Source organism: Protopterus annectens, chromosome 3.part0 (assembly GCF_019279795.1).
Source record: "Protopterus annectens isolate FY-2018-M chromosome 3.part0, PAN1.0, whole genome shotgun sequence".
In the NCBI taxonomy this organism is placed as follows: domain Eukaryota; kingdom Metazoa; phylum Chordata; order Ceratodontiformes; family Protopteridae; genus Protopterus; species Protopterus annectens.
This window is the reverse complement of record NC_056731.1, coordinates 504168901-504183901: the sequence shown is the minus strand read 5'-3', so window position 1 is coordinate 504183901 and position 15001 is coordinate 504168901. Positions and strand designations below refer to the sequence as shown.

The following is a 15001-nucleotide window of genomic DNA, read 5'->3' as shown; positions in this document are numbered from 1 at the left end:
TGGGACCTAAAAAGTATCATCAGAAAGAGTGGATCACTGCAGAAACACTGGTAAAGATAGAAGACAGAAAGAGGAAGAAGGCAAAAGTAAATAACAGTAAAACTAGAGCTTCAAAGAGCAAGGCCCAAGAAGAATATGCAGATGCCCACAGAGAGGTCAAAAGATGCATTAAAATAGATAAGAACAATTATGTGGAACAGTTGGCAGTTGAGGCAGAACTGGCAGCTTACAGTGGTAACACAAAAATGTTGTATGATATCACCAAGCGACTTTCAGGAAAGTACAATAAGCCAGAGAGACCTGTTAAAGATAAGCAAGGGAAAACCATCAATAGTATAGAACATCAACTGAAAAGGTGGGTGGAACACTTTGAAGAACTTCTAAACAGACCGTCACCTCTAAACCCTCCAATTATTCAGCCAGCCAATGAAGATCTATTAATCAATTGTGAAAAGCCGAGCAAGGAGGAGATCAGGAAAGCCATCATCCAAATGAAAAATGGGAAAGCGGCAGGACCAGATAACATCTCGGCAGAGGCCCTTAAAGCAGACCTGAATACATCAGTGGAGATGTTGTATCCACTCTTTGAAAGAATTTGGGCAGAGGAAACTGTTCCTTCAGAATGGAAAGAGAGCCATCTCATTAAGCTTCCCAAGAAAGGGGACCTTAGCAAATGCGACAACTACAGAGGCATCAATCTTCTATCAGTTCCAGGAAAAGTTTTCAACCATATCCTTTTGGAAAGGATAAAGGACATCACTGACAAAAAGCTGAGAGAAGAGCAGGCAGGCTTCCACAAAAATAGATTGTGTACTGATCAAATTGCAACGCTCAGAATAATTGTGGAACAGTCAGTTGAATGGAATTCACCATTGTATATCAACTTTGTTGACTTTGAAAAGGCATTTGATAGCGTGGACAGAGAGACGCTGTGGAGCCTTCTGACGCACTATGGTATACCAACGAAAATAGTAAATTTGATAAAGAACTCATATAATGGTCTATCATGCAGGGTTATACATGAAGGGCAGCTCTCTGAAAGCTTTCAAGTAAAAACTGGGGTCAGGCAAGGATGCTTACTGTCACCATTCCTCTTCCTGTTAGTTATCGATTGGATTATGAAGAAATCTACTGCAGGACAGAAAAATGGGATCCACTGGACCCTATGGAGTCAGCTGGAAGATCTGGACTATGCTGATGACCTCGCCCTCATCTCTCACAGCCAGCAGCAAATGCAAAACAAGACAAATTTGGTGGCAGTTACAGCACTAGAGGTGGGTCTTAACATTAACAATCTGAAGACAAAGATCCTTAAATTAAACTCCACAAATACTAACCCTATCACTCTGCAAGGGAAGCCACTGGAGGAAGTGCAGTCCTTTACCTACCTTGGCAGCATAATTGACAAGCAGGGCGGATCAGAAGCTGATGTCAGGGCAAGGATAGGAAAAGCAAGAGCAGCCTTCATACAGTTAAATAGGGTCTGGAAAACAAGAGAACTATCCTTGATCAACAAGATAAGGCTGTTTAACTCTAACGTGAAGTCAGTACTGCTGTATGGGGCAGAGACCTGGGGGTTAAACAAGACCACCACTAAAAAACTTCAGACATTTACAAATAGCTGTCTCAGGAAGATTTTACAGATTCAATGGCCAAACACTATTAGCAACGCCACCCTTTTGGAAAGGACCAACCAACTTTCGATTGGGGAAGAAGTTAAGAGGAGGAGGTGGAGATGGATCGGGCATACTCTTCGCAAACCAGCAAACAATATTACAAGACAGGCGTTGCGCTGGAATCCTCAGGGGAAGAGAGGAAGAGGCCGCCCACGAAACACCTGGAGGTGAGACTTTGAGGCAGATGCTAAGCTTAGAGGCCACACATGGAACCAAATAGAACAGTTGGCCCAGGACAAGATTCGGTGGAGAGCTGTAGTTGGTGGCCCATACCCTGTCAAGGGTGACGGGCATAAGTAAGTAAGTAAGATTAGAATTATCTTCAAGACCGACAGCCTGATACAGTTGAGCTAAACATCCATCTGGAACTGTCGTGACCTGGGTTTAGGACCAGATTTGCTGTGCTGGAACTGCTAATTTGGAGAGGGGAACAGGGTGAAGCAGATGGTGGCCAAGTCATGGTAGACATCAGATGCCTCACAGGCTAGCCATCCGTAAAATTAGGGAGTAGGAGATGTTCAAACAGTGATGCCAGGACAATGCTTCCTATGTGTGGACATCATTGCATGTTACTCCTTAAATCAGTGACTTGACAAGCCATCTGCAATATGATTACTTCCAGCACTGATCTGTCTCTCATTTGCTTGAGTTCCTTGATGCCTTGGACCCTTATAAACTGGTAAGCCATTCATGTTAAGTACTTTGAGATGTCAGGAGACCTGGTCATATGCAGGATTACCTCTAAAGGAGCTAATAGGATGCTCAGTACAGGGCAAAGGAGTAAACATATCAGAAATATCTGCAGACGTCAGACTGAGAATATCAGAGTGCTAAATATATATTCAAGCTTTTTTAAGGTGTTCAAGGATTTACAGAATTTTAAATACAAATTGTGCTTCCTCAGATGTTTATCTTGGAATCCTTTTGCATTCAGTTTATAAAGCTCTAAATGACTGATGTATCATATAGGTTTGATGCAGTAATAAAAACATGAATGTAGTATATTAATGGTACTTATTATACATTGTATCAAAATGAAAACACTTATTTTTCTTCAACTCTTTTTTAGTCAGATCATATGAACCATTTGAAAAATTCACCATATTACCAACATGAATAAATGATCACTTGACGTCTGCAGAAATACAACTAATTCAGTACAAGTACAAGAAAAAGAAATGCCATGCTGTTCTAATAGCAGAAAATGGCAGAATATAATGAAACATAGAGGTACTTTTCAGTGGAATGAGAAAAGTTTTACATTACAGTCTACTCAAGGTTTTGGAGTAGATCATATCTGCTCAAAGCCTTAAAGCCAGGAAGGAGTCAAATATTTTGATATTCTGAAAAAGAAGCACAGATATTGTGTTTACTTCTTTCATTATTCCTGGCTAAAAAAATCTGGCTAGTAATCTTGCCTTCTTTTTCTTTATCTCCAGGTAGCATCCTAAAAAGTGACTGCTTGCTAGCATCATTATCAGTTTACCTGTAAGATTTTTAATAGCAACAACTGATATAGAATTTCTTTCCGTATTTTTACTTATGCTCTGTAAGAGGTCACCTTTCAACTTAAAATTGGGGTAAGATGTATTGGGAACATTCTGTTCACTGTCTTTCTTGCCCTCCTAAATGTGCGATTATCTACCCACTGATCTTTTAAAGTTTAAGTGTCTTACAAGTAAGCCTATTAAATTACAAATACTTTCTTCATTAACTTGTCTTGAGGAGGAAGGTACAGCTTACTCTCTCCAAGATACTGGTATTGCAACTTCTTCTACAACTTTACCTACAATGGGTATTTCTAAACATAAATCTTCTCCTTTAATTTCTTAGTTATTTGTACAATACCCTAAAGGGTTCTATTTTTCTTTATGTTGTTCTCCCTCTCTCTTAGTGTGAATGGATACCTTGACATTCACTGACTTTTCTGTAAAGGGTATCCTAGAACAGAATCAAATTTCAATTTTACATTGCTTGCTAACATATACGTACTTGCTGCCTACAGTGTGTCTTTACTTACATGTTAGGCTTTACATTAGCATTAACTGGTAGATAACTCTACATTCAGTACTTGCTGACTACAGTGTGTGTCTTTACTGACATGTTAGGCTTTACATTTAACATTAATTGGTAGAGAACTCTGCATTCAGTAGCATAGCTTTGCTCTGTGGCTCTTTCCTTCAATGCCCTACTTCTGTTTTTGTTCTCTCTGTAACTGTATTAAGACTTCTTGTAAGTCTCTGTACAGTCTTTTGTTCTGTTTTATTTCATTTCATTTATATTTGTTTACCAGGATAGTGCACTGATCAATAATGGCCAGCTTTAGCACAGGTAAAATACAAAACATATTACAAAAAATATATAACAATGTAAGCAGTAACAGAGCAGCTCAGACTAATTACATAGAAAAAATTTATATACATTCTAGTGAACAAGCACATTGCAGTGTATAATCAAGCACTATGTGATGTACAATCTATACATTAGTTTCTGAAGTGGGTCAATCTTCAGTGAATTTTGAGAGAGGAGTACATGGACTGATAGAAGGAAGATTATGTGACATGCCCTGTGTCGAAGCAAGAGCATTTGGCTTGGCTGGAGAAGTGCTTTTTGAGCTGCACTCTGAATTTGGAATAAGTGTTAGCATACTACCTGGGTAAGTATCCAGCACTAAAAGGCATGTCTCAACACTAACACCCTACCAAAGCTCTTTGCTCTAAAGACAACCTCCTCCTTTCAGGAACTAAAGCCTAAAATGTATCAGAATCCTCCTTATACTCAACCCTCTGGAATTCCCTCCCACATGATCTCAGGCTTCTTGAAAAACAACAGGCATTCAAAGCACATCTAAGAAATAAACTCTTAACATCCTAACTCTGTAGCTGTACATCTCCAGGATAAGCATAACATCTCTGCTTCCTTCCTCCTCTTCTACTATAGATCTGCTGTTCTCTACTCTGTTACTAACGATCACTCTGTCTTTACCCACTCCACCTTCTACCTATGCCTTTCTTAACTCTTTTACTACTCATTTCATGTTGTTGCTGTGTCTTTCGGCTTTTCCCAGTTAGGGGTCGCCACAGTGGAACTCTGGTCCGCTAATGATTGGCAGTAGATTTTTACATGCTGGCTTGTCAGGCCTAACGCACAACCTTCAACAAAGGAACGCCCATTCACGTATGTCGCCACACAGAAGACGCTCTAACTGAGAATCGAACGGGCAACATCTAACTGTGAGGCGACAACGCTACCGCAGCTCCACCACCGCAGTTCATACATCATAATTAAATCAACCTTTAGCTTTCCACCCTTTGTAAATAACTCAGTACTCTGTATGGGGACATTTATCCAACTGCATAGTTATTTAACTATATATGTACATAGTATACTTTATATAAGAAAACTTACTATTGTATGTACTACATTGTACAATTGTACAATTTAGGTTAATTGTATTCTGCCTGACACTGTTGACACAACTTAAAAGGTTTTACTTGTACTGCATGCACTGGAGCTTTTCTCCCATTTCTTCTGCTGAAAAGGGGCTTTGTGCCCGGACAGATTTCCTCAGTCAACAAATATAAAATTAAGAAATAAATAAGAAAATACTGATTGGGAGAACTTGCTAGAAGACAGGTGCCTGGAAGTAGAAAGCATGTGCATTGCTGTGGAGTTCGGTTCTAGGGGCAATATATGGCTTGTGAGTAGTGTGTCAGGTTGTATGAGCAGGTTTTTTTTTTCATGAAGTCTAGCTGCAAGGGCAGTAAACATGTGGTGCTGGAGTAGTTTGTAGAGTTGGCATCCTAAAAGTAGGTTAGATCTTTGTTTTATGAGTTGCCATATTTAGCTATTTCTAGGGTGATACAGTAATGCTCAAACAGAGGAGAATTTGTAATGAATCAACAGATGTTTTTAGAGTTAGAGATAGCCTGGAGTGTGACAATTTTTTTCTTCAAGGTAGAAGCAAAGCTAATATTCAAGACGAGAAAGGAGAACTCCTTTGTCAGTGGCTACTTTGACTGGTTAGGATATAAAAGAGGAGATCTTTTTGAACCAGAAGTGGATGGAGTTTATTTTCGTTCTCACTTTGTCTATGTTAAAATGTAAGTTTAGTGGCTGATTAAGAAACAGTCCTGGGTATTTGAAGGTGGAGCTTTTCTCTATGGAATAGTTGTGTAGCTCAAAGATAGTTAAAGATTTAGGTGCTTGGTGAATTTTCTGTGGTGTTCCACATAGCATAGTTTTGGTCTCAGTAGGGTTGAGAAGCATTTCTGTGGACAAGAGATTTTGTGGACAATTCCCCAGTTACCAGAGGTGAATTTAATCAAGTTATACTTCTACTAACTCAGTTAACTGAGAACGTACGTGAACGCGTACCTGAGACAGCATCGGGTTTGCCGGGGAATCAATAGCAGCTTCCTGATGCCCAAAAAACACGGGGCCTTAGTGGAGAGTGAGGTTCGTATGAGTGGTTCCAATGCGAATGAACAGCATGGCCAGTTACAACAAGGATTGGGGACTAATAATAATAATAAGAACTTGCAGGAAAGTTTCGGGACTGATAATATGAATAATTTCAATTTCGAAACATGGACTACTAAGCGTTTTAATTTTAATGAAGGTACATTCAATCGCAACACTGTTAATTTTGATGATCATTTTGGTGTTTTTAGTGAAAAACTTCATGCTTTTACAACTAATCAGTTAGAGACCGACTACTTAAAAGAATGTGTTCAGGTTAATAGAGTCCCGAAAGGACTCCGTGTATTTAAGTTTCCCAATAATGTTAAACAGGATAGTGTTTTGTATCAACAGCTGTGTGAAGTATTTAGTTGGACTGGTATTGAAGTAATGAATTTAATGATACGTGAATATGAGGCTCAAAGTGAGGCCCTGTTAAATTAATTGAATTCTGTGCATAACAAAATTACAAGTGATAATATGTTTGGTAGAGAGAAATTGAAATATGAGAATGTTTTTAAGGAAATCGACAACCATTGTCAGAAAATTATTACCAGAAAATTAAGGAAACTTGAGAGGCATTTATTGGAATACAGAGAAAGGAGAGCCTATCCTTTAGCTAAAGTGTCCCATTCCTCCTCTAAAGTGGACAATGTTTTTGTTAATAGGGTAGAAGATGGCCACAATATTAATCAGCAGTTTGGAGGACCTACAGGGGGACCACCAGTCCTCAGGAGAAGTGAGAGATTGGCAGAAAAAGAGAGAAAACATTCAGTTCAGGATTTTCAATATCAGAGGGGGGAGAGATACAGGGGGAGGGGGTGGAATTACCCCCCAGAATTAAATGATTTGCCAATTGTATTTACTGATGATGGTATGGTGTATGAAAATGGAGAAGGACATCTCCAGGAGAATAGAGTTTGTAAAAAAGGGAATTTTACTATTTACAACCTTACTGATATTTGTTTGACGGATGAATATTTTGAACTATTCTGTAAAGGGTTTCATTTTGTTCCTTCCTGCCCTGGGTTGTTGGCCAATACTATTATTGACCTAAAACTTTTATTAGGCAATTAAATTTAAGCATTTTATTTAAAGGGCAAGAATATATACAGCATGAATTTTTGAAGATGTTTGAGGAACTTGTAGAAAAGGAAATTGGGCAACTGAATTTCAAGTATGGTCCAAGTCATAATTTTTCCGAGGATGATGAATATATATTGAGAACGTTGAATGAACAAAAGTGCAGGGTTATGAAACCTGACAAGGGGGGGTGGGGTGGTGTTAATGTATGTTGTGGATTACGACACACATATGTATAACATCTTGCAGGACACTGAACACTACTTCTTGGTTTCTCGGAATGAGATCAATATAGCCTATGCTAAAATTAAATATTATTTACTCGACCACTTGCTACAAGGGAGTATTGATGAGAAATTATACAATTTTTTATATGTTGATCAACCCAGGATACTGATTATTTTCGGGATTCCAAAAGCACACAAGGGATTAGCAATATCAAGTTTAGACCTATAGTTTCGGGTGGTGGTGGTATAACAGAACCCTTGGCCACCTTTGTGGATTTGAAAGTAAAATAATTTGTTGCATCAATACCACATATTAGTAAGGATTCATGGGAATTCTTGAAGGGAATGAATAAGGACAAATTTGAGGAGGACATACTGATGGTTACTATAGATGTGGTAGAACTTTTTCCAAGTATCCCTCATGATACTGGTCTTGAATGGTTTGCTGACGTGCTTACTATGGAATCAGGACTGGATGATAATACTATTAATTATTGAATTTACTGAAATGGTCCTCAAGAATAATTTTATGTATTTTAATGGTGAATTTTATCACCAAAAGAAGGGAGTGGCTATGGGGGCACCTTGCGCCCCCTTATATGCCAATTGTGTGTTATATTTTTGGGAGCAAAAATTTATTCTACAAACTGATTGGGCTAGATATATCACGTATTACACAAGATTTTTAGATGACATCTGTTTATTATGGAAGGGCTCAGAAGAGAAACTGCAGGATTTTCTTTGTTATATCAATGAATCTACTGAGTTTTTGGCCTTCACTTCTAGTGTGAATGAGTGTAGTTTACATTATTTGGATGTCACGGTATATAAGGATTACAACAATGGATGTTTTCAGTCCAAGGTATTTAGAAAAAAAGACATTCTCAAATGCATATTTGCACTTTGATAGTGGACACCCTTTTTATCAAAAAAAGGGGATTTTGAAAGGCCAAATGATCAGAGTCTTGAGGATGACAAGTTTGATGAACCAATTTTTAGAAGAGGTGAAGTTTATTTCTTCACTTTTTCTGGAAAGGGGTTATCCCAAAAAACTTATTGACAGCGTAGTGAAGGAAGTTGTTGACAACAGGGATTCCAATTTTTTTTCCTATTTTGGGTATTGGAATGACTGACTACATCAAGTGCACCCCAGAGGCATCTAAATTGAAAGGTGCCTTTACACATACTTTTTCTACAACATCTACGGAAGTGAAAATAATAGCTATGAAGTACTGGTCTATATTAAAAGTGAATGAGGAAATTTCCAGTTTTCTCCCCACATATCCCCACTTTGTTAGGAGAAGGGACAAGAACCTCAAGGAATTAGTGGAAAGAGGGTTTGACACTGAGGAAACACGGGATAAAGCTAAGAAAGGCACCTATAAATGTGGAGCCTCTCATCAATGTTGCTACATGATTAATCAAGGTTCAATGTATATTCCTTCTAGGAAATTCAAAATTCAGGCATCCAAATATTTCAATTGTGGAACGAGGGGTATAGTCTATATGGGACTATGTATGTCCTGTATGAGTTTTTATATAGGGAAAACGGAAAGGCAATTGAAAAAGAGTGTACGAACATATGTATGATGTAAATAAGGGTAAGGATACCAATGCTTTTTGTAAACATGCCAAAGTTTGTAAGGAAATGCATGTTAAGTTTTTGGTCTTGGAAAAGGTTTTGGTCGATCCTCGGGGTGGTAGTTGGGAATCGAGGCTGGAGTATAAAGAGTTGCTTTGGCAACTGAGACTGGATGCGGGGAGAGCCCCAGGTCTGAATGATAATATTAATATTAGCAGCGTTTTAAAATTAAGGGTGGCTAGATTATAAATTGTTTTGTTGAAACCAATTCTGGTATGGTTTTCAACAGCTGTTAGTACATTTTTTGTAGGACTTTGTGTATTACGAATTATGTAAGCATTGTGTGTTTTTAAACATGTCACAATTTTATTGGTGGGAGGGGGTAGTCATATGACCTGTTAATAGCTATTTTAAGCTGTTTGAACATGATGCTCACTGTTCTGATGAAGCCTGGTATTTGGACTAGGTGAAAGCGCTTAACAGGAATTTTGTAACAGTGGAAGTTTGTTTTTGTGAAGTTTTATTAAACTGCTTATACCTTGCCATTCTACGTTTCTGGAGATCATTTGTGGGTCCACTGTCCGGTGTGCCGTGGTGTTCTGTTTAGGACTGAGAAGTAGTTAATTGTTTATTTTTGTTAATTTTGTTAATTTTAACTCTGTATTCAATATGCAGATGACTCCACACTAATTTGTTCAGCAACCTCTCCATCTGAACTACATTCTCTTACTCAAAATGTTTTCAACACTGTAGAAACATAGTTTACCAAATGTTGCCTCTTACTTAATGCTAAAAAAACTAAACTCCTTCTCTTTACACCCACTACTAGGTCCACCCCCTTAGATTTCTCAATCTCTTCAAATAATGGCACTGTTATTCTCCCAGACTCTACCACTAAACTTCTAGGAATTATCATTGACAATAATCTCTCATTTGATTACCATATAAACAACACCATTAAAATAGTCAACAGAAAAATAGGTTCCTTATATAGAATAAAACCTTTTTTAACCTCAACAGCTAGAGCCAAGATCGCTCACTCCCATCTAATTTCAACCCTTCTGTATGCTTCACCTATATTTACCACCCTTAAAAAAACTAACCTTAACAAATTAGCAACTTCCTATAATAACATTGCCAGATTCACTACTGGCAATCCCTTTAGAACCCACCACTGCTCTAATCTCAGGCAACTTGACTGGCTTGAATTCTAAAACCATCTGAAAATCCCCCAACTCACAATTGCCCACAATATATTTCACCAACCCAATAATACCCCTATACTCTCAAAACTCCTAGTCCCATACAATAATCTGAACTCCCTACGTTCTTCTAACAAACTCCTTGCTAGCTTAACAAAGTCTAATAATGCAGCTGGTGACTCTCTGTTTACCAACACAGCAGGAAAAAACTGGAACCTGCTACCCAATGAACTAACTCTAATAACACCCTTGCCACTTTTCAAACTAGAACTTAAAAAACACCTCCAAAAGCACTGGTTTTGCCCTTGTAGTAACCCTGACTAACCACCCTCATCACCCCTGTTTCTTCCTCTTCTAACCTAACTTCCTCTCTTCTAAACATTTAGTCTTGTAAATAAGACTGTCACTAGTTAAACTCTAACCTGTTGCTTAAATCCTTGTACCTTATGTGAAGTATTGCTTCCTTAATCTGTAAATAAGACTGTCACTAGCTAAACTCTAAGCTATTGTTTAAATCCTTGTACCTGATGTGAAGTATTGTACGTAACTCTCTTGTACTACAACTGTTTTTAGCTTCCTTAAGTACTATTCTGTTTATTGCTACTTTATATCTAGAATGAAAAAAACATCTGTTTTATTGTTTATTAATCCTTTACTTACCTTGTAACAATATTTTTATACTTTGTATATCTGTGTGGAGCTTTTCTCCCCGAGCCTCTACTGAAAATGGAAATATGTCCAGCTAGACTAGCCCGGTCAGCAAATGTAAAATAAATAAATAAATAAATAAAAAATTATGAGCCATTGGAGGGGCTTGTGTATCTCTTACTGAAGAAGGCAATGAATGTTGGTGTGACAGTGACCTGATCAGTAAAGGACAATGTCATCAGAATAAAGGATAAGTGGGAGATGGGGAGGTCACAAGGAAGTTTGTTAATCATATGGAGAAAAGGAAGGGACAAGAATGGATCCTTGTGGTACACCTTTGATAATAGTTACAGAATCTGTTTGGGAGGATCCAATTTTAACTCTGAAGTGTCTGTCAGAGACTGATACCAATTCCACTTAGTTTGGATTGGAGAAGATAGTGATCAATGTGGTCAAATGCCTTTGTCAGGTCTATAAATAGGGCACTGGTAAGGAGACCATTATCAGATTTTAGAAGAATGTCATTAGTTAGGGACCAAACTGGTGTCATTGTACTTTGTCCAGGGCAGAATCTATGTTGAGCAAGTTGTACTGTTGTATATGATTATTGCAGACTTTTCTATTACTTTGCCTTTAATTCCTATTCTGACATATCTTACAATGTTGGGTTTCTGTTGATCGAATATTGGAGCAGGTTTCTGATAAAACAAAGGATGCGTTTTACTAACTACAACTATATTCTACCTGCTTTTGCAGATTCTAAGATAACACCTTTCTCCTGGTTTTGATTCTGAGCAGATACTATACAAGCATCACTGTCTTGCTTTGCCCATTCTTAAAGTGAATGAGCACATTGGTCTGTTGCCTTACCTCTTTCTTATTAAGACTGTCAGCATGCAACACTCAGTGCACAGATTCTCTGTCTTCCCATATTTTGCACATACTTTAAAATGAGGAAATGTTTTCCTAATATGATATTGTGAGTTAAATCAGGGGTTAAAGCCACAGGATTTAAAATGTTCCTATAACTCAGTGACGTTATATATGTTTTAAGGAACATTTATCATGCTGAATAGATTTTGCATCAAATTATCTGTTATTAATCTTATGCTTGCGTATCGGGGACCCTGAAAAAGGTAATCATACTGTCAGAGTCTAGCAGTGCTTAAACATCTTTCCCTTCCAAAAGTAAACTGTATTTAACTAAATTATATTTAACTAGCTTAGAAATAATACAATGACAAAAAAACTGACTGAATTATTATTTTTATTTATTATTTATTTTACATTTGTTGACCGGGCTAGTCCAGCTGGATTAATGTCCATTTTCAGTGGAGGCCCGGGGAGAAAAGCTCCAGAGGTTAAATCAATTTTAGAAATTCACAAAAAGACATAGTACAAATGTATTATGCAAAGGGAAAAATAAAATGTTAGTACATATATTATAGATCTTAACTAAACAAAATAATCCTAAATCAGAAAGTAATTAAGTTAGAGGTTAGCTACTAGCAATACAAAATAAGAAGGTAACAAATATTAAAGTGTATAAAATGTAGTTTTGAACCATGATAGATGATACACATTTTTTTTTTTTTTTTTTTACTATATTAAGTTAAGTAATATTTACAAAGAAAATGGATAATTTGTCAGTTGAAGTAGATGAGGAAATCCAAGTGGATAAGAAAGGTTTATGATAGAGTAAGGTGAAAACAGGTTAGTCTGGGTTGGTACAAGAGCAAAGCCAGAATTTATTAAGATGTATTAAAAGTTGTTTCTTAAAGAGTGGAGGAGTGGGCAAAGAGGAGATATCAGATGGAAGATTATTCCATATTTTACCTACTGAGTTAGAAAAAAGGCAATTGCCTGCAGAATTAATAATTTTGGTAATATTAACAAGTAGTTTATCAGAGGAACGTAGTTGTTTCAGGTTAATATTGTCATGAGGTTACAAAGAGCTGGTGTTTTAGAAGGTTGGTATAGAATTTTGTGTGCTATTAAGAGTTGTTGAAAAATGAGCTTGTTAGGGAGTTCCAGCCAGTGTAGTTGTTTTAGGTTTAGACAGTACCTGTATCTTATCACAATCTATAGGAACAACTTAAATATCAGCACATTTATCAACTTTCACACTTTTATTACTACTACTAGCAAACTCATCAGTATTAGTGGAATGGAATTTAGCTATGTGACCCCCTCTTCAGACATTTGAAACAAGTTAACCTATTACTTGTTACTTTTTGTTTCCCAATCAATGGCATATTTCTTATTGCAGCTTTAAAACTGACAGCATTTAATCCAGTTTAATGTGTCATTATGTAATAAATGTTCTACAAAGGTTACTACCTTGCCAGAGTTCTTTGGATCACTTTGCAGCATGAGCTTTCTTGTAGTAATAATTTTATTTATATTAAATAATTTATTATTTATTTTACATTTGTTGACTGGGATAGTCCGACTGGATATATGTCCATTTTCAGCGGAGGCATGGGGAGAAAAGCTCCAGAGACACACATAAGACAAAACAGTTAAGGCATGCAAATTTACAGTATATACAAAAATGCAGTCCATAGGAAGGAACTCACAGTATTCATAGTAACTTTACATAAACATAATTTGTCATCAATTAGCAAATTAGATAAGAGGAGAGAATGCACACAATAATTTTTATCTTTGATAGACGGAGTGGTGGTTAATCTGGGTTAGTATAGGGGCAGAGCCAATGTGTTCTAAAGTATTCTTATAGGCCATTTTTGAAGAGATTTAGAGAGGGTTCCAGGGTATTGTTGGCTGGGAGAGAATTCCATGTTCTACCAACAAAGTTGGCAAAGAGGGAGGCTCCAGCTGCATTGTTAGCTGTGTGTGCTGGATCTGGAGTTTGTTGGATGAGTGTAGTGGCCTGGGGTTATTATAAAGTTTTAGTATGTCTGTGAGTGCAGGAGTATTTTCAGGTTTGTTAAGTATTTTACATGCTACTATAAGCTGGTTAACCAGTATTATGTTGGGTAATTCAAGCCATCCTAGGCATTTGAGGTTTTCACAGTGAGGGGTCCTGTATGTGGAGTTTGTGGCAAATCTGGCAATGTGGTTATAGGAGCGTGAGAGTTTGTTAAGTTCGGATTTATTCAAATTACAGAGTATGGGGTCGCATATAGAAGGGTGGAAAGGAGATGAGAGCGGGCGATGGCAGTACTGGCTAATGGGGTTAGGAAGGGATTATTTTTATATAGTGACCCGAGATTCTTGTTGATTGTCTTAATTTTATTGACATGCAAATCAAATATGAGTTTGTTATCAACTATGACCCCTAATAGTTTAGTGTGGTTGTCAGGGGTAATAGTGGTACCATTGTTGGAGGTAATGGAAATGGAGGGTGGGGTGGATCTACTGGTGGTGGCAAACAGAAGCAATTTAGATTTATTAGTGTTCAGGAGTAGCCTGCGATTAGAGAGCTAGTGTTCAACTATGTAAAATGTATTCTGGGTTAAGGTTTGCAGTTCTGTTGTGGAGGAAAATCAGTGTGGAATCATCTGCATATTGGATGCAGGTTGCTTTTGTGAGGGCAGTGTGGAGATCATTGATGAAGATAGAAAAGAGTAGAGGACCTAATATTAAACCCTGAGGGACTCCAAGGGTGAGAGGTAATAGGGTGGACAGTTTGCTATGCCATATTACTGCATGTTGTCTATTGCTAAGGTAAGAGAGGACCCACTGGATAACATGGCTATCCAGGGAAATAGATTCCAGAGAGTGAATGAGTAGTTGGTAGTTAACCATATCAAAGGCCTTAGAGAGGTCTAAGAAGAGAGCAGAGGATAGCATGTTATTGTTCTGATTTTGTTGTATGACATTAGTAAATGAAAGGAGGGTAGAGGTTGTGCTGTGATGGGGTCTAAAACCATGCTGTGAGTTGGCCATCAGATTGTTCTGGGTGAGATAGTGCATAAGTTGCTTATGTACACACTTCTCCATTATTTTGGCTAATGGTGAAATAATGGCTATTGGTCTGTAGTTGGACAGTTCTGTAGAAGCTCCACCTTTATGAAGTGGGAATAACATGGGATATTTTCCAGACAGAGGGGATGGCACCTTCTATTAGTGTCCTGTTGATCAAGATGGAGATAGGGT

At 37.6% G+C, this 15001-nt stretch overlaps 1 protein-coding gene across 3 annotated transcripts in view; it reads right to left on the bottom strand.

Annotated features, from left to right (window-relative positions):
- The window catches only part of CTNND2 (catenin delta 2), a 6416678-nt gene that overhangs the window by 1705639 nt on the left and 4696038 nt on the right, over positions 1 to 15001 (bottom strand). The gene's annotated exons all lie outside the window — the stretch shown is intronic.